Consider the following 27,744-nt stretch of genomic DNA (forward strand, 5'->3'; position numbering starts at 1 on the left):
ATTTCTTTACCTCTTTCAATGCCGGTATTGGCTGCTGAGGATTTTTCAAAATTTTAGATAATTTTCAAAAGGGCTTAGAGACAGGGTCCAATTGAGAAATTTGATTTTCATTTTTTTTTCTTAATAAAACTAAATAAAATAAATAAAACGTTTCTTGATTTCTTTCTGCAAATCCTGCCATATAATTTTCATAGCAGGATCGTGAGTGAATGGAAATTGCCTTCTGCTTACGTTTTTAAGACGGATCAAGAGTTTAAGATCGAATTTGTTGGAATTTGTTAAAGCTTCAAGAGCATTGTCAATATCATGTTTTGTTTGTAAAGAAATGTTAACATCAAGGTTAGAGTCAATATATGTCTCATATATTCCAGTCAGCTCGAAAAAAATCAAATAGATTAATATTTGAAATAGCAATTTATAGTTTTTTCAGGAGATGTTTCGTTTCTTCTTGCATTATAACATTAAATGAAACCTTCGCATTTGTTAAGGACCATACTTGAGGTATGCTTAGGAATTTGACGTTTCCAATTGATATACGTTAACGTTCGACGGAAAACAGAATCGAGAATTCGTGTCTGACAGGGATTCAATGTACTGACCAAAATGAGGGTTCTTCTTCTTTTTTTTCGAGATCTCAACAACTGTTATTTGAGCCTATCTACTATGGTGATTTTATATTTTTTAAAGACAGTTAATTTGGTCGAACAAACATGTTACAAAAAGAACATGAAATACAAAACATTTACACATATACAATGATTATGGCGCGAAATTTGAGCTATTGCATGTATGCTGACAAGCATCAATGATTTGCTACCAATTATACACAGTGGGTGTAGGATCTAACATTAAGGTGCAAGAAAAAATGGCATAAAATTCAGAACTGAAAAAGCAGTTTTCTCCTTTTAAAATAACAAAATAATGAAAATAAAAACACACAGCCTGCTTATTTTGCAAATAAAAGAGCTGTGTGTTTTTATTTTGTTAGATTTATCTATTTAAAAAGAGAAAACTGCTTTTTCATTTTTGACTTTTGCACTATTTTTACTTGGGCCTTAAGGTGACACGGGAGACCGTGTTATTTTCCCTATCTTTTGTTTCACTCTAACAATTATCATTAAAACTTTGTGGAAGCAAATCAGCAAATTGAGTTTTAGTGAACCGATGAAGCTGAAAATTTATTGGGTTGTGCACTACATGTATAAAATCATAGTGATACATTTTTCGCATCGATATATGGAGTGGTTCTTGAGATTTGCTTCTTCAAATGGATAGGGTGATTATGATGACGTCCCGTGCAGCCTTAAGTAACGAGTCGGATTGGAGATCATAGCAAGCATGGAGAAAAAGAAGTCAGTGCAGTTTAGTGAGTGATAGAAGAAAGAATGTAAATAAATAGAACGACAGTGTCTTGTGTTGTAATTGAAGACAGTGTTTGTTCTGTGTTATTTTATTGTCGCACCGCCACCAAACCGGATCGCGCCAGTGAGACTCGCGACGCGCCTCAACTCGCGCGATTTTGAAATCAGTTTTTTAGTGTGGCGCTGCATTCTTACGATTTTTATGAACACAGCGCACTATTCACATATTAGCTGCGACGCACGGGGCCCGAGAAAACAAAAATTATAAATAAATGTTGGTCTTGATTTCTACCGGATACATAATATAATCCCGAAAGGCTTATATCAGTGCTGGGTAAGGGTATGCGATATGAGTATTTTTAATGGCGATACGAAACGAAACGATATGCGGAATTATGAAAACTGTTCGTAGCAAAACGAAACGAATAGTTGAAATATTCCGTAAGAATCGATACGAAATTCAAATCCTCACGAAATATTTCGAAACGAAACGAAATTTTTCGGAGTATTCCGCGAAATTTTTTTGTGAGGCGATAGTTTTGGTATACAATCACGTAGCGTTATCAGGAAAGGAGGTTCTTTTTATAACCCATCGGGCTTTACATTTGCGAAAAAGTTACATGTCTTCTCAGTGAGAATTGAACTCACGACTCCCTGCTCATTAGATAGGGCGCGTTACCCCTACAACAGGGGGTCATGGGTTTGATTCTCAGCGAGAAGACGTGTAACTTTTTCGGAAATTTCACATCAATTTGTTTATTTAATCCAATTGCAAAATATGTGTTATGCTTAGTTTTTCGTTAGTGTCAAACTTCCACTTGGCTGGTTAGCCGTAAACCACGAATCATATTGACCTAAATATAAGTATGAAATAATGGTTTTCGATTTTAAGCATATTTGACATATGTACTAATGCTTTGTTCGTTGAGCAGGGCCGGATTTACATATGTGGGGGCCCGGGGGTCACAGTCTTGGGGTGGCCTTTTTCTCAGATTTTTTTTAGATGGGTACTTAAAAATAATATGCCTTATTATTTATTCTGGGTAAGAATCAGCTTCAAAGTGCTTTAAAATCCTTATACATATAACTTGTTTTCAAAAAACTTTTAGCGACGAGGTACCATTGAATAATACAATTTTGAATTAAGAAGCAAACCGTGTAATAAATTTAAAAAATAAACTTATTTTATAAATTTGTGTGTTGAATTCATATGTTCTACGCGTCAAATTCAATGATTGGGTTTTCCGTCTTAGAAAACTCTTTGGAACATATCGCCAGAAAGAAGAAGAAGAACGGAGGAATTAACAAAATAATTGCTGTAGTATTAAATTAAATTAAAATTTGAGCAATCTTTACTTGATAAATCAATCGAGATAAATTTGGAAGAACTGCCGAAGTAATGAACTCTAAGAGATATTGCAGGAGGAACTTAACAAGGATTCCCTAGTCGAGTTTAACTGTGCGTTGCTTGAAAAATCCTGGAGAAAATGTGAATTAATTCTTGGATGAATCACTTCATAAATGGCTGAGGAAATAAATGAAAAAATACGGAGGAAAGAGATTATTTAGAGTAATCCATGTGGAAATAACTAGAGGTATTTCCAGTAATTTTCTTGAGCGTATATTGAACAAAAGAGCGTATTAAAAAATCTGTGAAGCAATTTCTGGACGATTTCTGCGAGAATTGAGTTTTGAGCTTATGTCATTCCAGGATTCTTGGTTTAAAACTGACTTCAAAATCAAATTATCAAAAAATTTGAACCTTAAATGTATTTTGAAAATTATAAAAATAGTTCTGAACCTGGGCAACATAGCATTGAGGAACTTCAAATTAGAGTGAAAAGTTCATCCATGTTCGTTCAGACAATCCGTCTTGCAATGAGCGAAATTTTATGTTCACCTTATTTATTGATTTCTCGCATAAAAACAGTATTGTGCTATTCCATTTCAAAATACTCTAGATACCCCTACACATTTTGATCTTTTTCCTGGATCCTCATTTAATTCAAAATAATAAATGCATGATATTTATGATTATAAATTGTGATATATCCTAAAAAAAATCATCAAAATCAACTGAAACTATAGAATGTTGAAACTTTGATGTCGGTACCCAGTTATGTTAAGATTAATTTAATGCCTTGCAGAATTTTGCATCCGATACCAATATTAACAATCGGAAAAAATGCATTTTTTGTTTAATTGGGAACCGCGTAAATTTTGTCACGCAATAAGACGGGGAGGCATGAATAAACCTAGCTTGTTTTTTTTTTATACAAAATAATGTACGTATCTTCCTCGTTTAAGCCTGATTCGCTGCTGACTAGCAATTTCTCGGCTTATCTACCGTGGTGAATCAAAATCCGGACGGTACCAAAATCCGGACACTTCAATATTATTCATTACTTAAAGGGTCAATTATGAAATAGTACGTTCAATTTTAATTATAACTTTTACCTTCAAGTTTAGTTATCAGTCCACAATAATTCGTAATCTAGTTACCATTGCCTGATAATTAATAAAAATAAAAATAAATAAGTTACTTCTGTCGGACGTAGTTTCTCTGCAGTGTAAGTTATTTTACAACGAGCGGCTTCGAACGCGCTACAACTTTTAGTTGCCAATAATTTGGTTCAATTCCAATATTAAGAAAGTGTTTTGAATAGAAAAGTGAAACCAATATAACTTTAAGGACTCTGAAGCACCATCGTCGTAAATTATCACCTGTCTACATTCATTTTTTTAGACTTTCTCTAAGAATACCAGATATTCAACAACTATTCAAACATATTTTCATAATTCTTGGCGATCCTCAGGATTTCTTGTCATTATCCGCATTCCCAATTTATGCTTTGAAACAACTTAGAAATATATTGTCATATATATTGAGGTGTTCGGTAACAATATCCCACTCGCTCTACGCGCGTGTGTGTAAATGAAATTGATAAATATGGGTTGTGAGAAGCATAGGGCAAATATAATCTCAACATAGATGTTGAGATTATATTTGCCCCCACAAATTCTTCCAGATTTCCTAAGCATTTGCCAATATTTCATAAATACTCAACGAAATCTGCTTTGAAAAATCAGAACAAATTGAGGTTAAGAAATTTCAAATATTTCCAATATGTCCAGGCAATCTCCCAGAATAGCAAAGCATTCATCAACAATGCAAAAATAATCTGTTGTCTTTGGTTTTTTAATCAATTCATTTTTTATTTGATACTGATGGAGAATGAATGGACTTCCCGCTATGTGGTTTCTTTCGATGGCAAAACGAAGATTTTTGTGGAGGTGCTGAAAATTGAACCCATGATCAATAAATTTTATGCAATAGATATAAAAAAAAATGTTGCTCACATTTTGTTTGAACACAAATTGTTATTGTTTTTTTTTTTCAATTTACATCAAACGTTTTGCAATACTTCTTACAATTTATACTATTGAAATGGAAAACTAGCCTATATGATTTCAAAGCCTAGTAGATCGAATTTTCGATCCACAAAATATAGTTCATATCTATGCTATATAGTTCGTCGGAGATAACAATTCTCAAAAACTCATATCTATGACTATAGAGAAATTGACTGAAAATTATGATATTTTGCCCCACTGTGACAGGCTACCAAGGTCGTTCAGCCTAAAGTAAGTTTTTTCAGTTCCTTGTATAATTGTTTTGTTAATGTCCACCCGATTATTGCATTCTTATATTTTCCGTTATTTGAAATACACGCGATTACAATACTCCCCATAGCGGTACTTGGATGAGCTCACTACTACCAAGAAAATTTTAATTTGAAAGTTGGCTATGTCAATCCCAACGGAAAAGCCTCCAGTTTCGCCTTAAATATGTGTTAAACGGATTGAACAAGGCTGTCCGGGATTACGTGCAGGTGACCCTAAATCCAGACACCATTTCAGAGCACTACAATTTACATTTGTGATTGAATGTTTAAGAAGAGAATCTAAGACAAAACTGGAAAACACTATAGTTAAAGTGTTGTACATGATAAAATGGTAGTTGTATGCTAAGAAAAACTGTGTGAGTGAAGTATTGTTGAAGTTCAAACAACAAGCGCCAAATCGCATATGGTTCGATTCAGTAGAGGAAATAAAACCACCAATAAGCAAATGTACAATTCTCTTAAATATTATAAAGCAAATGTCTGCATTACCGGTTGATAAATATGACACACGATTTAATTTAAATAGGCTTCCAATAGATTTCATTCCAATACTTCGTTTTATAATAGCGATGTCCGGATTTTGATTCAATAGTGTCCGGAATAAAGACAAGAAATGTTACAAGTCTCCGGATTTAAAGACAAGACGAGCTTGATTGTTTCGATGATTTTTATAATGTTATCACAAACTTAAAATTAAAATTTGTTATTCTTGCTAAATTTCAATATAAAACTGTGTGTTGTCAAATTGAATTTCGATCCAACTTGAAAAGAACTTCTTTAAATGAGAGATTGAACATTTGCCTCTTCTTAAGCGCCCGGATATTGATGCAGCACGGTAGATGCATGGGAAAATTCTGCAAGGAATCGTTCAAGAATGCGCTGTAGGAAATTTATGTAAGGAATCGACGAGAAATATTTTTAGCGATTCCTTTTCAGTATCATACCAGGCTTTAAAGTGAAAATGAATCGAAGGCATACCTTAAAATATCAAGAGCACATATCTAAAGAAACAGACAATGGTTTATCGTACAATGCTGTTATCGATTTACACCACGAATTTGATTAGACGTGAATATATCATAGATCACATTACAAACCATAGGTGACTCCCAGATCCTTACCCACTAGCCCAATATCCTTTCCAAGACAGCTGTGAAGATGCAGAAGATTCTTCTGTCTTAAGTAACAATGGTTGTCTAACTAACAATGCTTCCCTTCACCGATGGCCGTAAGGACGTGGCCGGTGCCGTTATTGACTTCAAAATTTGAGCTCTTGATTTGTGCACTTTGAGAATGGTTAGCTAATCCCAAGCCCCATTCATTTAATCTCTGTGCAACTTTGATTGTTCTGGTCAATCACAGAGTAGCAACTACGAATTGTTCTGTACTCATGCTCATGCTCAACATTAAGGACTCTTGACCCGCGATAATATTGGCAAAAGGTTATTTTACATTTCTGTGGGCGATATACCGTTTTGATTCATATTACGGGCACTTAAGGCCTTAGAGAACTATAACTCAGCATAGAGCATACTAAAAAATCGTTCTGTATGATATCAGCGTTATCGAGCGTCGGAAATCCTTAACTTTAGAATGGTGGATAAAGAATACGCTTCCGCAACATGAATAATTTTAAATAAATCGAAATGTGTAGCCTTTCCATGATTCTAATTACGGACGCTTCCTCACTTTTGCCTCATATTCCGGACACTCTGATTCGAATTCCGGACAGCTCATGAAAACTATGATTAGAAAAGTCAAATCATCAATTGAAATCCTCAAACCTCTAAAGAAACGTCTAAGGCAGTTGGGCATTATAAACTTGCATAGATATTTATTGGAGAAGCTTATTAAAACGAGCCTCGAAAGTTTGAACTATCGAACGGCGAAAACTGAAACACTTCGTGTGAATGTTTTCCGTACAAATTAGAGTGTCCGGAATTTGAAGCTGTCCGTAATATAAATCAAAACGGTACTACATAGGAAGAAGCGTGTGTTATGCCGTTTTTGTTCGAAACAAAACTTGAAATTTCGCGAAATTCCGTTTTATTCCGTTTGTTTTCAATTTTCCGCGGAAATATTTTTACAATTTGGCGGAACGAAACGAAATCGTAAAATAAAAATTCCGCCTGTATGAGTTCCGTGGAATTCCGCGGAATTTCGTTTCGAATCGTGTTTGACGGAATCATTCGGTATTTCGCATACCCTTAGTGCTGGGAATGGTAATAGTAGTAGGCTTGAATTTCGCGAAAATCACGTGGCTTTCTCACTACACTGCCGTGAATCGCAAGTCAGTCCCATCTGCATTTTCGTCAAAAATGAGTTGATCTCAGTTTTCATCATATCTTCCAATGCTCTTTCAGCTGCACTAATGAGATAATATGTTTTGTTCAGAAAAAATAGGAAAAAACAGCAAGTCAAATTGTCCCATATTGAAAAGTAACCGCATATCAGTCACATTACAGATTACCGCACCGTGTAACACAAAAATGAACGAATGAATGAATGAAATGTCTTTTGCTTATCTCTATATTTTTCTCGAAAAGATATCGTGGTGAAAAGCAAATTCTGAAAGTTTCATTATGATTTGATCATGTTCCAATTCTCTGGAATTTTTTGAATAATCGTATGGAAAACGAGTTTGAAAACTTCTCAGCCCATTTTCTCCATGCCTACTTTTTACAGATGGGACTGACTTGCGATTCACGGCAGTACAGTAGTTTAAAATCGTGAATCTCATCATTGGGTACATGATTTTCACTAAATCAGTAGTGTCATTGAAGGCTCTTAATGCGGGAAATGCAGCGGGAAATAGAACATTTTTCTACAGTAATTTTGGGTTGCCCTTAGCAACGGGTGTTTTGTAATTTTCAAGGCTTTTTTCCTACAGCAGCGATGGGCGTGAGTTTCACTGGCTTCGCTGACTGTGATTGGCTTTGTTTGACTACTGTTGAGTGAATTTCAGATTTTTTTTCCCAACCCTGGCTTATATAATACCTGAGACCACGATAAAAAGAAGCAAGGTATTATACTGCGAAAAATGACATTTGGCAGTGTCGTCATTCCTCAAGGGTGGAGGGCGGCTGTCAACTGGGAGTAAAATTGAAAAGCCGCCAACCTAAGTCCAGAACCAGTTTTAAGGCTTAACGCGGAAAAGTGAAAAATATAATACGCAAAATTACAGTTAATCAATGTGCTTGAAAGATAATGTTTGCAAGCAGTTATTTGCTACGTGCTACTGCAGTGCGCTGTTGACAATTTAATCAGCAAATTCGACTTAATTCCCAAAATAGATGTTTTCTGGAAAATTGATTACGCCTTCATCATTGTTTGGTCGGAATTTTGTATGGTTGTTTGCTTTTTAGAACCAGCTACACTTTGGGGTAGCAGTAAAGAGCCGCCAGTTCCACCCTTGTCATTCCTATCCTTCGCAAACTCGAACGAGTGCAAAAGAAAGCAAGGGTTGCTCTCTTTTACTATCCTGTAAGCCTCATGCTTGACGATAGGATGACGACACATGTTTTGATTGAAACCCGTTGTTTACACGTCGGAATAGCCTACCTTGTTGTGTCTACCGTGCCTGAGACGAGGCTCGCGAAGACGGTCTTCTTTTTCTGTGATTGCTGAGTTTTTTCTTATTCCACTCTGTGTTTTCATCGATCATTGAGCTCTCGCCGAGCGGTGTCACAAACACGTGCGCAAATTTGCTGGTTGAAAATACTGCTGTTTGATTTTGCTGGGAACAGCTGATCTTTGTTTATCTTTTCAACCAGCAATCTTTAAGTAGTGTCGGTGGCATGTAACGTGTATATACACGAGCTCATAAACCACTATGCACAAGCCGTTCAAACCGTCACATGGATATCTCAGCAAAATAATGTTGCGTTAGCATCACAGCGAAGCATAAATAGCATTTTGAGTGAAATTTTATGCAAGCAATCGTAGCGGACATTAGAAATAACCAAGGTGTGTACATTTTACTCTGTAGAATTGGACCCGCCTTGGAAATAACTAGCCTTGTGTTTAGATTTATCAGCATCGTCGAAAAAACTGCTCCGCTGGCTAAGGTTTTTAAGAACAGTTTATTTTGAATACAATACTTTTCGCTTTTTTAGCCATAAAAACGACGGGCTGCATTTGACGTTTTATGACAGTGGAATCTGGGCTGCATATGACGTTAGATTATTTTTCTTCTTCGCAAGTCTCTCTCAGGCTTATACCCTAAATGGGGCTGTTCTATTCTGATTGCGCATGAACATATTTTAACACTTGTCCGCCTAAGATATTCGTCACTTACACGGACGACGAAGCCTCAAAATCAGTTGGAACGCTAAATTCAACCCACTATATCTCGGCTGTCCTAAGCCCGATTTTACAAAACAACCTACAGAAATGTATGGGCTTCTTGATTCATGTCAGATTTTTGAAATATTTTTGGGAACTACTGTTTGATTTGTAGTACTTAAAACACCGGAGCAAGTCCTAAAAAAATTCTAACCGGCGGTAATTTGTAGATAACTTAGAATTTATCACGATAACCTATAGATTTTTTTACAGTATGATGATCGTATTAGTGTAATCTAACAATTAGCATTGAAGTTTTTGATTGTTAGCCGTTCAAAGAACTACAATATATTCACAAAACTGCGTAGAATACAGAAAAAATACATTTTCAATTATAACTTGAAATTCATCGCGATGACGCAAACATTTTATGATCTTAAAATATACTCATATTTAAGGCCATCAAATTTACAGAACACTGATAATATATTTCTGTTGGAAAAACTACAATATTCTCACAAAATAGTGAAAAATACAGGAAAATACAGGTTTTTTACAGTAATTTCATGTTTATCGCAATGACTCATCAGTTTTATAATTTTAAACTCTTTGTGTGTTCATGAGAAACAAATTTCCTGAAAATCGTTGATCGCTGTTTGTTCAAAGAACTACAATATATTCACAAAACTGCGTAGAATACAGAAAAAATACATTTTCAATTATAACTTGAAATTTATCGCGATGACCCAAACGTTTAATGATCTTAAAATATACTCATATTTAAGGCCATCAAATTTGCAGAACACTGATAATAAATTTCTGTTGGAAAAACTACAATATCTTCACAAAATAGTGAAAAATACAGGAAAATACAGGTTTTCTACAGTAATTTCATATTTATCGCAATGAGTCATCAGTTTTATAATTTTAATCTCATTGTTTGTTCATGAGAAACAAATTTCCTGAACATCGTTGATCGCTGTTTGTTCAAAGAACTACAATATATTCACAAAACTGCGTAGAATACAGAAAAAATACATTTTCAATTATAACTTGAAATTTATCGCGATGACCCAAACGTTTTATGATCTTAAAATATACTCATATTTAAGGCCATCACATTCGCAGAACACTGATAATGAATTTCTGTTGGGTAAGCTAAAATTTTTTCACAAAATAGTGAAAAATACAGGAAAATACAGGTTTTCTACAGTAATTTCATATTTATCGCAATGAGTCATCAGTTATATAATTTTAATCTCATTGTTTGTTCATGAGAAACAAATTTCCTGAACATCGTTTGATCGCTGTTTGTTCAAAGAACTACAATATATTCACAAAACTGCGTAGAATACAGAAAAAATACATTTTCAACTATAACTTGAAATTTACCGCGATGACTCAAACATTTTATGATCTTAAAATATACTCATATTTAAGGCCATCACATTCGCAGAACACTGATAATGAATTTCTGTTGGAAAAACTACAATATTTTTACAAAATAGTGAAAAATGCAGAAAAATACAGGTTTTCTACAATAATTTCATATTTATCGCAATGACTCATCAGTTTTATAATTTTTATCTCTTTGTATGTTCATGAGAAACAAATTTTCTGAACATCGTTGATAGCTGTTTGTTCAAAGAACTATAATGCTTTCACAAAATCTTGTATTGTAATTTTCTGTATTGAATTCTGAAATTTCTTCTACAATTAATTGGTTGTCTCTAGACCTTATCAATTTAAAGACAATGCTTCAATTGTGAGACATAAAAATAAACATATTTTTTAAAACATGTTCTATGTTTTTCAAAGAACGACAACTTTTTCGCAAAACTGTGAATAATATAGGAAAAATACGATCTTAACAACAGTTTGATTTTTTTGCAATGATCCATGGTTTTTTTTTTATTTTAAAATATTCTCATATTTAGGGTTGTCAAGTTTGCACAACATAATCGATGAAATATTATTGAAAGAACTACAATATTTTCACAAATTACCGTATAATACAAAAATATTCTGTTGCTACCGAAGTTTGAACATTTTATCATCTGTATAATTTTCTAAATTGTTGTAAATTTTCAAGAAAAATAAGTGTGCTCGAAAATCATGTATAATATAGAAACATTTAAAATTTCTCCTGTAATTTCAAAATTGCTGCATTTTCTTATAATCTCCACGGTTTAGAATTTTTCAGATTCATATATAAATTGATAGAACACAGCAACAAACGTTGAATGTCAAAACGTCGAAAGGAATAACACATCGAAAAGAAAAAATATCGAATTATTTATTCTTTTGGAAGAGAATAATTCTTCCAAGATCATTTCGTTCTCTTCCAATTCCCACCATTCGACGTTTTGTCAGCCAAATGCACATAACTGATTGCCTCCAGACCATATAATTTTAAGGGTTTGGAGCATAATTATATATAAAAGTAAATATATCTACATAACATTTTTAGTGATTTCTGAAGAACTAAAACATTTACACAAAACTGTGAAAAATACCAGAAAAGTTAGATCGTAATAAAAACCTGAAATTGACCACAATGTTCCATGGATTTTATGATTTGAAAATGTTAAATAAAATATTTTCATTTAGAGTTGGTAAGCTTGTATAAATTAACCGATGAAATTTCGTTAGAAAACTTCAATATTTTCACAAAATACCATGTAACACAAGAATATACTATTGCTTTTCTTGTTTCATATTATTCAAGATGATTAATTGATTTTATTATTCGAAACCGAAAATTCGAAAATTTCTTCGTTTTGTTCCTCAAGGGTTCCGACGTGTTTGAATGTATAAAAATCCCAGGATATTCACCGGAAAAGTGGGGGAAAACGAGCGTGAACGGAGCTGTCTATGTATATGGGACGATCCATAGCGTTTTTCAACAGCCTTCTTGATGACAAGACGAAGTTTGCCGGGACCACTAGTTGATAATATTTGCACAAATCATATCTATGTATTATTATGTATTATAACAGAAATGGGGCCCAGATAGCCGTAGCGGTAAACGCGCAGCTATTCAGCAAGACCAAGCTGAGGGTCGTGGGTTCGTATCCCACCGGTCGAGGATCTTTTCGGGTTGGAAATTTTCTCGACATCCCAGGGCATAGAGTATCTTCGTACCTGCCACACGATATACACATGCGAAAATGGTCAATTGGCATAGAAAGCTATCAGTTAATAACTGTGGAAGTGCTCATAAGAACACTAAGCTGAGAAGCAGGCTTTGTCCCAGTTGGGACGTAACGCCAGAAAGAAGAAGAAGAAGAACAGAAGTATATCAGATTTCCGTTGCAATATAATAATTGTGGCAAGGAGTTATCATTTTAATGATTTTATTATATTTTTTCATATTTTAAACCATAAATTAACTGAGCAAATTTTATAGTTTCTCCAAAGCATTAAACCATTCTCAAAAAATTGTAAATAATACAGAAAAAATACCTTCAACTATCTTACTTCATATTCACCGCAACGACCCATAGATTTTGTGGTTTTAAACTATTCTCATATTAACAACTACAAATTGTAGCTAATCCATTATTGTCGCAATGACATTTACTTATAATAACGCAATTAATTAGTTTGTCCTTATTTGTAGATTCATGTGCGGTTATAGAAATGTGCTTGGAATCTATTGTTTGATTTTTAGTACTACAAACACTGGAGCTAGTCTATAAAAATTTAGCGTTTGTTTGTACACAACTTGGAACTTATCTAACAATGAAGTTCGAATTTATATTACCAAACATTTTTCATTGCAATTTGTACATTTAACGAATTACAACATATATATTGAACTGCGTAGCATATGGCAGTAAAAAAAAACTTTCAGCAATACCTAGTTTAAAATAATCGCTATTACCCATGAATTTTACAATTTATAAATTTTCTCATATCTAGTGTAGTTTGATATTCATTGCGATGACGCATTGAGTTTATTAATTCAAACCATTTCCATGTTCACGAAAATTGATACGTGTTAGTTCAAAGAACAAACATATTTTCATTAAATAATTTATTCAAAACTAAGAACTCTTTTGTAATTTAATAATTTCACGCAATGACCTATATTTTATGGTTCAAAACTTTCTCATAAAAAAACAAGAACATGTTTGATGCCATCTATCTAATAACCTATAATAAGAATAAGAATAAAAATATAAAGGTAAATATTTCAAATATGCAGTTACCCTAATCACTGTCTCAGCTAGGGCTTAATTGATAACCCATTTTCATGTCACTTTTTCAGATCCATTTTTATTTTGTACTAATAGCATATACTTTTAACTACCATGTAGTAAGTTAAACAGTAAGAATCGATTCAATCAGCTTTACTTTAATAATATTTGAACATGACACATCTTAAAAAATCTGCTTCAAAATACTATCACTTTATTCTTAAAAGAACTACAATCACAATAGAATGTTGAACGCAATAAAAAACTTTCGTTTACCTATTGCTATGGAAAACTTACAGATATTTTAATGTTTAACCACATCGTACTGTTTACTATCACCGTAGTTTTCCTATTTCGCAGGGAAAAGAAATAGAGTACCATCTGTGCACCATTTTCCCCTCATTTAAGGGAAGTCAGGTGTTCGAAGGTTCATTTTAAAATAACTATTGAGTCGATCAATACTTTTTTTATGTTACAATGTAGCTCCAAGTATAGATGATCAGCGTTAATATAGAAATTATTTTAAAAACATTCATAAAACATATTTAATTGAAACTGTTACCGCATCTAAGTGTTCCTATTCCGCTCACGGTAAACAGATTTCGTGACGAACATACTGGATAAAAAGCATTACATAATAAGAATTTCGTTATTTATCCTGCTATTTTTTTTGGTCAAATTATACCTACTTCAGCAAAAAGAATTAGTATACATAATAATTTTTGAATGAGCGATTATTGAAACATAAAAAAAACCTACTGATCCAATAGCCGTTCAAGGCGTCTTGTGTTTTTAATATAAAGAATAATTTTACCACATAAAAATAAAGTCAGACGACTTCATTTGAAAGTTGTTAATATTGCTAGAATATATCACGCTATGTCTAAATCAGCAGATTATGCAAATCGAATGTACCTCGGATTTATTTCCGCTACAGTTCGTAATTGGGTTATGTTTTCATAATTAGAAAGTTTTACAATATTCCAAAGGAACAAACAAACAAACAGCTTCTAATAATTTTGAGCACATTTATTTTTATTGAAAATACACAACGATTTAGAAAATTATATAGATGATAAAATTTTCAAACTTCGGTAGCAACAGAATATTTTTGTATTATATGGTAATTTGTGAAAATATTGTAGTTCTTTTAATAAAATGTCATCGATTATATTGTGAAAACTTGATAACCCTAAATATGACAATATTTTAAAATCACAAAATACATGTATCATTGCAATGAATTTCAAACTGTTGTTAGGATCGTAATTTCCCTGTATTATTCATAGTTTTGTGAAATTGTTGTAGTTCTTTAAAAAACATCAACAATGTTCTGTTAATATATTTATTTTTATAACTAAAAATACTTCAAATCTTTTAATTGATCTAGAGGCAATCAATACATTGCAGCAGAAAATTAAAATTTTTCTTTATTATACAAGATTTTGTGAATATATTGTAGTTCTTTGAACAAACAGCGATCAACGATGTTTAGGAAATTTGTTTCTCATGAACACACAAAGAGTTTAAAATTTTAAAACTGATGAGTCGTTGCGATAAATATGAAATTACTGTAGAAAACCTGTATTTTTTCACTATTTTGTGAAGATATTGTAGTTTTTCCAACAGAAATTTATTATCAGTGTTCTGCAAATTTGATGGCCTTAAATATGAGTATATTCTTAGATGATAAAATGTTTGGGTCATCATGATAAATTTCAAGTTATAGTTGAAAATGTATTTTTTCTGTATTCTACGCAGTTTTGTGAATATATTGTAGTTCTTTAAACAAACAGCGATCAACGATGTTCATGAAATTTGTTTCTCATGAACAAACAAAGAGTTTAAAATTATAAAACTGATGACTCATTGCGATAAATATGAAATTACTGTAGAAAACCTGTATTTTCCTGTATTTTTTCACTATTTTGTGAAAATATTGTAGTTTTTCCAACAGAAATTTATTATCAGTTTCCTGAAAATTTGATGGCCTTAAATATGAGTATATTCTAAGATCATAAAATGTTTGGGTCATCACGATAAATTTCAAGTTATAGTTGAAAATGTATTTTTTCTGTATTCTACGCAGTTTTGTGAATATATTGTAGTTCTTTAAACAAACAGCGATCAACGATGTTCAGGAAATTTGTTTTCCATGAACTAACAAAGAGATTAAAATTATAAAACTGATGACTCATTGCGATAAATATGAAATTACTGTAGAAAACCTGTATTTCCTGATTTTTTTTACTATTTTGTGAAGATATTGTAGTTTTTCCAACACAAATTTATTATCAGTTTCCTGCAAATCTGATGGCCTTAAATATGAGTATATTCTAAGATCATAAAATGTTTGGGTCATCGCGATAAATTTCAAGTTATAATTGAAAATGTATTTTTTCTGTATTCTACGCAGTTTTGTGAATATATTGTAGTTCTTTGAACAAACAGCGATCAACGATGTTCAGGAAAATTTGTTTCTCATGAACAAACAAAGAGATTAAAATTATAAAACTGATGATTCATTGCGATATATATGAAATAACTGTAGAAAACCTGTATTTTCCTGTATTTTTCACTATTTTGTGAAAATATTGTAGTTTTTCCAACAGAAATTTTTTATCAGTGTTCTGCAAATTTGATGGCCTTAAATATGAGTAATATTAAGACCATAAAATGTTTGGATCATCGCGGTGAATTTCAAGTTATAATTGAAAATGTATTTTTTCTGTATTCTACGCAGTTTTGTGAATAAATTGTAGTTCTTTGAACGGCTAACAATCAAAAATTCAATGCCAATTGTTAGATTACACTAAAACGATCATCATACTGTAAAAAAATCTATAGGTTATCGCGATAAATTCTAAGTTATCTACAAATTACCGCTGGTTAGAAATAGTTTTAGGACTTCATCCGGTGTTTTAAGTACTACAAATCAAACAGTAGTTCCCAAAAATATTTCAAAAATCTGACATGAATCTAGAAGCCCATACATTTCTGTAGGTGCCAAAATTTTGTAAATCGGGCTTAGGACAGCCGAGATATAGTGGGTTGAATTTAGCGTTCCAACTGATTTTGAGGCTTCGTCCTCGGTGTGTTAATGAAGAAGGTAATCGGAGCATGGACTTTTTCGTTTTTCCGTACGGGGTACATAACCAACAAAGATTCACAGTTCCTGCTGCAGCATAACAGAACAATATGGAAAGTAGTGACCAGTCACATTAAAGTGAAGATGCATCAATTCCGAACCACGAATTTTCAAAATCACAAATCTAGAGAACAACATAACTGTTCAAAATGAAACCTTTTCGATTCTTCAATCTTTGGAGGTAATCAACTGATCAAGTTTTCAGGTTTTACCGAGATCTACTTCTCTATATTTGTGCTTTTGAAATGCCGAACACCGTGTTTATTCTGTCTCATATTCCGAACACATTGATTCAAATCGCGAACAGCACAAATAAATCGTATTCAAATCATTTTTTTCGCAAATCAATTATTCTTAGCTAGTGTTACTGATCTCGATCTAGAGAATCATCACTACTCCCGAAGTCTAAAATAGATTGGAATATGTTTAAATTGAGTTGAAATTAACTGCCATTTGTTGGTTGATTGATGACATATTTAGTTTAGTTTAGTTTAGTTTTATTGAAACATGACGTAAGACAAAGTCTTTTTTGTGCCATTATAGATATTTACATTGTAGTAACTTAAGTTCTAGCGAGCACTAAACGTTTTTTTGAACGAGAAATAAACTAGTTTCTGTTAAAATATTCTAGTGCAGCCTTTTTGTACATTGCTTCCGAGTGAATTTGTTTTAGCTCCATTGGTTGCGCATTCCAATACACCACTCCTCTCACAAATAACGAGTCACCATATATTGCAGTACGATGTAATGGAACCACAAAATTTAGTGAACGACGTCCTTGAAGCAGCCTCAGTTTTCGAGCAAGATTGGCAGGCTCACTGCGATGAAAAATCCTCCACAACTGCAAACATGCTCTCATTTCATAAAACCGGCGAAAAGGACAGCCAAGAAGATTTCTTTGGAGATTTCGAACAGAAGTGTAGCGATTCATGTTATAAACTTGGACAACAGTCATTTAGTGCTACTTCCAGCTTCGAAAACATAGCCATACTCATTCCGAGGTGAACGACATCGCCAAAGATGAAGTGTGGTAACAACAAGGACTTGAAAAGCTGAAGCTTAATGTTTTGAGGCAGGTCTGACGTAGTGGCACGCAGAGTACGGAGACCAGCATACACTTTTCCACATTGGGTTGATACAGCTTTGTCCCAGCCTAAGTTACTCTGGAAAATAATCCCAAGGTTGTTCGCATAATCGGTGAATTGAATTTGACTCCCTTCAACGGTAAGAGGCAGGATAGCTGGATCCATGTGCCGGTTATCACCGAACAAAATCGCTTTAGTTTTTGTATGGTTTATGCGGAGAAAGTTTCGGGAGGCCCAGTTTATCACTCTTTGTAGATCTTCGTTCAGCATTGTCGCTGCAGTTGCAGCTTCGGGATGAGAACAGTAAACTTGCACATCATCTGCGAACATTTGTACCCGACAGTATCGCAGTACGCCAGGGAGATCATCAATGTATAAGAAGAACAGCAAGGGCCCAAGTACTGAGCCCTGTGGTACACCAGAAGTCACGGCAACTGCATCAGATGATAAATCGTTACAGCGTACAACTTGTGTTCTATCAACGAGATACGATTTAATCAACTCAACAGCCGATAAGGAGAAAGAGAAACGTGTTTGCAGCTTATGCAAGAGACGCTGATGAGAGATCGTATCGAACGCTTTGCTGAAATCAATCAGCAATAGTACTACTTTATCCTTCCTGTCGACAAATGCAGCAATATCGTCATATACACGAAGCAGCGCAGTTTTCACGCTATGACCACGTCGGAAGCCAGCTTGGTCTTCGTTCACTAGATTTAGTGAAGAAATATGAGCACTTATTTGCTTTTTCAGTAGCTTTTCTAAGACCTTCGACAAAACACTCAACAAGCTGATAGGACGCAGATTATCCATTGAATTTAGGTGCCTCAACTTCTTCAAAGGAATTATCTTAGCACACTTCCAAATTTCCGGGAAGACAGATGATACGAAAATCTTGTTGAATAGGTGAACTACGTGGTCGACAATTAGTGGCAGTATTGTCTTGATAAATCTGGTAGGAATCTCATCGATGCCAACCGCATTAGACTTGACGTCATAAAAAGCATTAATCACTTCATAAGCTTCAATCTGACGAAAATTGAAGCTCCCAACAGGATGTGGATCTTGGTATTCAAAGCTGGATTCATTGTCGATTGTAAAATGACTGGCGAACTTTTGATTCACCAATTCTGGGTCAAAAGGAACAATCTGTCTGAGTTGCAGATTTGCCGACACCTAGATCTTTTACCATTTTCCAGAGAGCGGTAGGTGAACCACCAGCCATAACAATATTCCTGCCAATATGCTCCATTTTAACACGGCGAATCAGAGCATTCGTTCTATTCCTCAACTGTGTATACACATGTTTCTTCTCGTCTTTGCGTTCCCTTGGCGCAACTCTCCAGTCCTTATACGCCAAGTCCCTTTCCAAAATAGCCTTTCGAATGTCGTCGTTGAACCAGGTATTGTAACGTTTGCGTCGTCTTACTGTTCTTATAGGAATACTGGAATCATGCACTGCTAGAATACTATTATTGAAGAATTCAATGAGGTGGTTCACATCATCGATATCGTAGAAAGCATTCCAAGAGATATTGTTGATGTTGTTACGCATGTATTTGGGTCGAAATTTACATAATCACGATAGTCTCCTATGTAACTCCGACTCGATGGGCACATATCGATATCAAACGAACAAAATATGAGATCGTGTTTTGACAAGCCAGGAACAGAAACTTGATGAAAGGAAGTAGCAATATCCGGACGGTTTGTGACGAGCAGATCCAGTTGAGAGCATCCATCATTATAAAAATGGGTTGGCTCAGTTCCCACTACGGTCATAGAATAAGTAGTAAACAGTTCCGCCAATCGTTCTTTTCTAGTGCTTCTACGTGACCAATCCGTATTAAGATCTCCGATGAGCACGCAGTGCTCGTAAGTTGATAAAAGTGTAACCAACTCACACAGCATGAAGGTCGATGCATCATTATCAGGTGGATTGTAGATTGCAGAGATCAACATAGAAGTTTCATCTATTTGCAGCTCTAGGGCCAGACATTCTGTTTTGCATACCGAAGAAGCAGTTACATTTGAAGAGTAAACAGTTTTGAAAGAGATGCCTTCACGAATATAGATGGCTATTCCACCACCCTTCTTATACACTCGATCATTACGTACGAGATGGTAACCAGGAACAGATATTGCTTGATCAGGAATAGAAAGATTTAGCCATGTTTCTGAGAAACAAGCAACACTTATCTTCGAATCAAGCAGCATTAGTTTGATTTCCTTGAACTTGCAGAACCGTCGAGCACAAAGGCTTTGAACGTTAGCGTGACATATGTTTAATTTTTGACTCTTAAGTACAGTGTTCATTACAATTCTAGGAATAGTGTGTTGTGAGAGTGTGGAGTTTCTCGATGATAACATCAGGTACCGTGTGGGAAGCAATGTACACTAATAGGCTGCATACACATACTCTTCTCCATTTTTTCACATACAATTACAATATTCCGACAATTTCAAAAACAAAAACTTTTACAAACATTTTTACATTAACAAACAATAAGTAAGCACACTAAGAGATTCAAATACATAATTAAATTTGCATTTACTGGTCTATAGATGCGACAGACATGGAAGGACCATTCGCCGTCTTCTTCGCTTGTACAACTCCAAGTTTAGTCGAAACAGCAGCTAGTTTATTTTCTCGACGAAGCTTCAAAGCAGCTCGCTTGATTGCCCTAGCATTCACAGTTAAGTTCTCGTTGATGTAAATACGCCGATCCGAGGAAAAACCGATGTGACTTAGCTTTAAGTCTCGTTTGGATAAGTACTTCGAGTAGAATTCGTCTCTTAAACACACCACGGAGAACTGCAAGAGGATGAAACATTCGCTGCCATCAGGAAGGTTACCAGATCGTAGACGCTTGCAGTGGATATGGGACACTCTGTCGCAGTCAAAACCTATCGTTTCCGCAATATGCAGAATATAATCCCTCAGATTCTCGTTGGTAATAAACGGTATCCCTGCAACAATCAGTTCAGCTCTGTTCTCCAACCGTTGAACGCTCTCGGTGGCCTGATCAATACGACTGCTGAGTGATCTGTGCTCGTCATCGCAGGCAGCTTTCAAAGCACTGAAGTTCTGTTCCACCGACATAATCTGCTTCTGAAGATCCTCTTTGATGCTATCGAGTTTATTGTTGAGCTCATCTTTAGACGTATCAATGTTCTGATTCGTTTCGTCAAAACGTTTCGAAAGCATTGTCATCACACTTTCCAACGTATATCCAGTTGTAGCAGCCGGACTAGTAATGGGTTTTTGGCTTCTGGTTGACATCATTCGAACTTGTTTACGAACAGCGGAAGAATATAGCAATATGAGATGATTCCCACAGTAGACCACTATGTACGGAAACAATTGTGCGAATTCGGGATCTTATGGCTTTCTTCTAATGACCTGCAGCAATGATTTTCGGTCGGAGAATATGTAGCGCGGCGAAACGAATTTTACGCGATTTCACTTCAACAATGTCCATACATATTTATATTACTCGATTAATGCAAACTCAAACTCCCGGGATGAACTTAGCATACTTAAAAAACTGTTTGTCGTCCGTACACTATTCGCGTCTGTTATACTTCATTGGCATGGTTGCCAGAACTCTGCGAAATATTTCAATCAAATCGTCATACAAAATCCGAGTGGTCGGAATATGAGTCTGTTTGGAATTTGAGACAAAACGGCACCTTCTAATATGCATACTTCGATTCATCTTTACCTGAAAGCTCCTTCTTAATGAATTTGTTTCGTTGTTCTGAATAGAATACGATTTGATTTAACCATTACTGATAAGAAACGGTTAGGCTGTATTCCTAACTTCCACAAATAAAACAATGCAGTTAGTCGAGGATGGCTCGGATAGGTACTCGTTGCCTAACGAGCCTAATTAAAAAGTTCATTCATTACGTTGCCATCAGTCGTAAAACGATTCTGATTGTGTTCGGTCCCTTTTCTGGTCATGAAGCAAGGAATTATGACGCTCTAGATTAAAATGAACTGCCCCGGTTCATTAGTGTCGTGATACACTTTCCTGATAGCTGTGGTCCTACAAATGGGTGAAATCGCGCAGCATCTGGGAAGTAAATTGACCGAGAAAACGTTTATGTGGCCATCAATCAGAATGGCTCAGGCATCTGCGATAACAACCTACGGATGGACAACTGAAATTTACGAAAGAACGAGTAAACGCAGAATGGTGTGGCCAATTGTGGTCAATTGAGATAAAAGCGAACCAAAAGTTATGGAAACGTATGTTTGAAAGGTTGACATCACGGTTGGTATACTCTGACCAAAAATCGAGATTCAGAGGAGTAGTCATCTATTGAGTACAAAATGTTTCTAGGATAAAAATAGAACTGACAGATCGAGATAATCTTTTGAGTATTCCACGAAAAATAATAAATATCACAGTATTGCATCGGACATTTAAAATCCGGGGTAACATTGACTATTTTTTTTTTTATTTTTTCTTGAATATTTCATTTGAGAATGCAAATTTTATATTTTTAAAACAAATACTTCCACCCATAGCTCGTGACTATATACTGTATTTTTTTTTGAGGATTTAAGCATGTTTTAAAAAATGTTTTAGGCAAGTCATTTATTTTTTTGAGTTATTTTAAAATTCAATACACCTCGAACCACGGAATACGCCTAGAGGCAATTTCCTAAGAAAATTCTACATTATTAACAGTAATTCATTATTTTGCCTAACACTGTTCGACAAAAAAAAGTCCATCTGAATGCACAGAGACCGGACACCCCGGGCTTGAAAGTATAAAAATAAACAAAAACAATAGCGTTTTCAGAACGTTCGTGTCTGCCCCAGGTCATTTTAAAAAAATACTAGAACTTTTTGCATTTTTAATTTAAAAATCTAATCTAATCAATAAACCGATACAGTGTTTTATATTCAGGACAGCGGAATTCAAGTGCCATATAATGTTTTCAACTTTAAATGCAATATGAAGAGTTGTAACAAGATTTGCAGGGAGCCCTCCGCCCTCTTTTTGTACCCTCCCCATTTTTAAAGTATCGCAAATAATGGAATATTTGATATACAGGGGGTTGTCAAAATAACAAACACACAGGGACAAGACTCATTTTCAATTTATAATAGGGTATTTTATGATAAGCTAGGGAGAAAACAATATTGTGCGACATATTGTGAGTGAATAAATTGTTTGATCCCAATTCGGATCCACTACCGGCACCGATTCCGGGTAAATGGCCATATCTTGGTTGTTTCTGGACCGATCTCAATACTTGGCGCACCAAACGCTTCAGAATTAGATCTTCTATCTTCATGTGAAGTAAAATTTTGAATTTTTTGGCCGAGACCTTTGCTAAAAACACGTCATATTTTTAGTGCATAAGACATGCTTCCGGAAATCTGAATTATCACCGGTATCCGGTGGTCATAGTTCATCTCCATGGATGCACCTCAAAACTAGATTAGTTGACCCGTCCATTACTTCTTAAAGAATTGAAATCGGTCAATTTTTGTCAAAGTTAAAGCATTCCAAAGTTGGCCAAATTTTTGCCTGTCCCTGTGTGTTTGTTATTTTGACAACCCCCTGTATATCAAATATTCCATCATTTGCGATACTTTAAAAATGGGGAGGGTACAAAAAGAGGGCGGAGGGCTCCCTGCAAATCTTATTACAACTCTTCATATTGTATTCAAAGTTAAAAACATTATATGGCACATGAATTCCGCTGTCCTGACTATAAAACACTGTGTCGGTTTATTGATTAGATTAGATTTTTAAATTAAAAATGCAAAAAGTTCAAGTATATTTTAAAAATGACCTGGGCAGACACGAACATTCTGAAAACGCCATTATTTTGGTTTATTTTTATACTTTCAAGCCCGAGGTGTCCGGTCTCTGTGCATTCAGATGGACTTTTTTTTGTCGAACAGTGTAATTGAGCATACTTATAATAGTTTTGACAACGAAATCGTTTTCGGCGATGCCATTTTTAGTAAGAATCGCATTTTTCTTGCTCATATCGTTTGCAGAATTTATATGAGACATGAACAAATTTACGCATAAGATAAACGCAATTTTCGCAAAAATCTTCATTTTTATAAGCTCATGAATATAAGAAAGAGAAGCACCATTCGTAATTTGGAAATGTTTCGTCAATAAATGATAATACGACTTTCTTACGAGATGAGTAATTCCGATCAATGTTACCCCGCTGATCAATGATACCCCGGATTACGGTACATTAAAGTCGTTTTCTAAAACAAAATAGTCTACTTAAGTAGCAATATCTTCACCGTTTCTCAGCCAATTTTTTATTTTTTGTATGACAAACTACCGTCGTTGGGGGTGACAATGGGTCAAAAAAGGATATGTGCGATTTATTTTTTGAATAACTATCGCAATTTAACTCTAATAAACTTCAAATTTGGTGTGTATGTACTTTGATGGTACATTAAAAACTGTTCAAAAAATTAAAGACAAATATTTATTCACAGCGGCACTACAACTGAATGAAAAATGACCCAATCTCACCCCATAGAGGGGGTAACATTGGGTCACTGTAATTGAAATAACTTGTTTTTGAGAATATGATTTCAAAACCTTTCATAACTGAAAAATATTGATAAAAAACGATGCAAACAAGACAAAAAGATATCTAAGATGCTTCACAAGTATGATAAACCCACTTAAAAGAAAGATTATACTGAAAATTGAAGAGCTATGAGAAAAAATATGTAAAATATGTATCCCAGTATTTCAGCAATCCAACTCATATGTACTTCCATAAGATGATTCTATAATATGAAAACACTGATAAATAATCAAATTTAGAAAAAAAAACACCCTTTTGATAAAAATTTACGATGTTGCAGCGCACGAAACACAGTTGCTGGTTTGAGAAGTTGTCAAAATGCGTTGTATTGTTATTCAATGCACGGAATACTCAAGTAGACTTGTTTGATGTTTCAGAGATGCTGTATTTAGAAAGAATAAACAAATCTTAATGAAAAAAGAGAACACCCGACACCGTAAAATGTCAAAAAAATGGACTTAGAATTACATTTACTATCGTTCTTGCTTGACCCAATCTCACCCCCATTTTCAATGTTTTAGACATCGTACCGAAAAAAATGATTTTTTGTGGGAAAATCAAACAGATTCCGGAAAATACCTGTGATGTGTAATGAAAAGACTTTCAACATTCTACTAATACAACGATAGAGGCTAGAGTACATGCGTGATACTTTGTACAGGAGAAATTTAATGTTGTAAATTTTATCTAGTTTCAACATGCAAGTTTATTGATGTAGTAAACAAAAACTACTATTTTTAAAAATGCATGTTGTTATTAATTATGTGTAATAATATGTTCCCTAACATATAAATTATTAATTTTAGTAATATCAGCGTTATTAGCTGAAATACTTCACAAAACATATTTTTCCGTTTTGACCCAATCTCACCCCCTAGACTCATTGTCACCCCCATCGACGGTAGTTTGTTCTTAGCTTGCATAGTTTGACTCTTTTTTTTCATCATTTTCGATTCAGATGATGCGTTTTCATATGAAAAAAAAACAAACTATAAACATACTTGGTTGAATTGAAATAAAATTGTCGAAAAAGTTCAACTTCTTCTTGGTGAGAATCTGACTCATACGTCATTTGAAAATGGGTCACTGGATTTCATCACAGCTAACACATATAACAAAACTAATTGCAGTTGTAATTGAAGTCAAGAAAAATGTATCTATTTATCAGCTGAACTCATTTTCCATCATAAATACCACTGCCAGATAGTGGTAGTAAAATTATATGCACACATATAGCCAAATAAATGTTGGCTGATAATAATTTATTTTTACTGTGAAAGTGGTTTCAAAGGCAGTAAGAGTATCTTCAAGTGATATTCACTTGTAAATACTCTTACTTACAAAAAAAGTAAAACTTTCAAGAATTTTGAAGTACAAAAATAAAATTTTTTTGGATGACTGATACAAGATTAGAGCGTCACCATTATTCAAATATAGGAATGTTTTTCTTTGTCTTCTAGTCGTTTAAATCGTATCTGGGGCAGAGCATGCTTCTTAGCTCAGTGTTCTAAATACACTAAACATTGTTTTTAATATTAAAATTTCACTAGTGTCAAAGAAATGTTTGGACTCTTGTTAACTCTTATCTTAATATTTGACATTTTAAAACTTCAAGTGCATCATTAAAAGCGTTACAAATCGTTTGACGTGTTTGTTTTTAATCCTTATAACTCGCATAAAGTTCAAACCAAAATTGTAGCCGATTCTAGAAAAAATGGCAAACTCTATATAAAATAAATCACAGTATATTCGGTTGATGATGTTCATAACAATCCATACATTGGATTCTATGAATAAATATCTAACGTGAACATTTTTGTATTCATTCGAAATTTCCTTTGCTACTAAAATACAACTCTAGCCATCGTTAGGCAACATTCGTTCAGAGTATTTGCACCTTTTGACGACAGTAATAAATATGTGGCATCAAAAGCATTTGCTTGTCTCTGCAAAGAAAACCCCACCATTACTCAAGCGTGAAGCGTGAGCAAAATGATTACTGCCTTATAAACCAAAATTAATGGCATTGGTGTGTGATTCGTTTCCCGTAGATTCGAAGCAGCATCAGCTAGGATTGTCGCTCTTGCTTCTAGCGCGAGAAGAATGATTTGCGGCCGTTTTAATGCGGGTGGCATAGTGATACCGGCATTGAAGATAGCAATAATCCTTCTACATCATCACGTCGGCTCACAATACGAACTATATGTTTCGGTGTCCTAGTAGAAAAGCTATTTCTGTTCAAAAACAAATGCTTCAAGCATGAAATATTACTTTAATATTTTTATTACATATTTTGTCTACGTTAAGGCTCAAGAATTCATCATTCAATCATCAGCAATCATCAATAATGAAAAACCAGTTTTTTCATTCAAATTTAAATATATCCTCATGAAAATCTATCACTGCATTACAGGTAGCAAGTGCAATGCAATGATAGATTTTCATCAACATTGCTTCTGTTTTGAGCAAAATAACTGGTTTTGAAAATTTGGGAAACGATGATGGTTATTTTCCTCTTAATAAAAACACAAAACCTATCACTTTTGAATCTTTGCTTCATCAAAATCATATGGTAAGCGGTCACATCAAATGACATACAGGTTTCATTATCAAAGATGATTTTTCTGACCAATTGGTAATCAAATGTATTTTATTCCATTGTCAACAAACCTATTTGAGAATTGTAACTCAACATTGTCCCATTGACTCATTAGTCTCATTAGCTTGCATTTTTCAATCATAATTAAGAAGGACTGATAACAGACTTATAAATTGTAACAGAATTTCAAACATTTAACTTACCAATAACTACTTCATTGGTTCAGGCACGTCATTTGTCGTTTAAACCAGTTATCTCGTTCAAGTGTGTTGCTGGCATCAATTATTATCACCGCATACAATCACAAAACTAAAGTTATCACTAAAAACACCTTGGTTGCTAAGGTAACCGTTGCACAGATGGTCGGATGATGGATATTTCCAGCCAAAAGGGGTGCAGAGAGGTAGATGATCAAAACAATAATAAAGCTCACAAGGATTCTGTCAGTGAATGTTTTCACAACTCACCACCACTCAAAAACTAGTGTTACTCTATAGTAACGCTTCTGCGTAGTGATGCGCCTACATGTTCTACGATGTACGTGATGAACGTGTAGAAAAGTTGCGAGCAAGTCCGGGTTCAACTTACAGGTTTTATACAATAAAAGGATGATGCTTAAGCTAAACATGAGGTTTTCATTGTATTGCGCATTCTATTCTTTAATAGCTACGCTCATCATAGATCGGTTGGTGTTGTAACTGAAAACAACATTGAACGTACACTCTTCGATCATGTATAAACAAAGTTTGGGTATGCACTAGGTGCCCAACATGCTGGCAACTATGTA

The 27,744-nt window shown here is 34.3% G+C and overlaps 1 protein-coding gene across 1 annotated transcript in view; it reads right to left on the reverse strand.

Annotated features, from left to right (window-relative positions):
• Window positions 1-27,378, reverse strand: part of LOC5567762 (sodium/hydrogen exchanger 9B2) — a 121,671-nt gene extending 94,293 nt beyond the window's left edge. Inside the window, exon 1 of the mRNA XM_021853418.1 lies at window positions 27,161-27,378. The gene's annotated coding sequence lies outside the window, so the exon portion shown is untranslated. The remainder of the gene's footprint in view (window positions 1-27,160) is intronic.
• Window positions 27,379-27,744: the final 366 nt, after the last annotated feature.

Source organism: Aedes aegypti, chromosome 1, assembly GCF_002204515.2.
Source record: "Aedes aegypti strain LVP_AGWG chromosome 1, AaegL5.0 Primary Assembly, whole genome shotgun sequence".
Classification (NCBI taxonomy): Eukaryota; Metazoa; Arthropoda; class Insecta; order Diptera; family Culicidae; genus Aedes; species Aedes aegypti.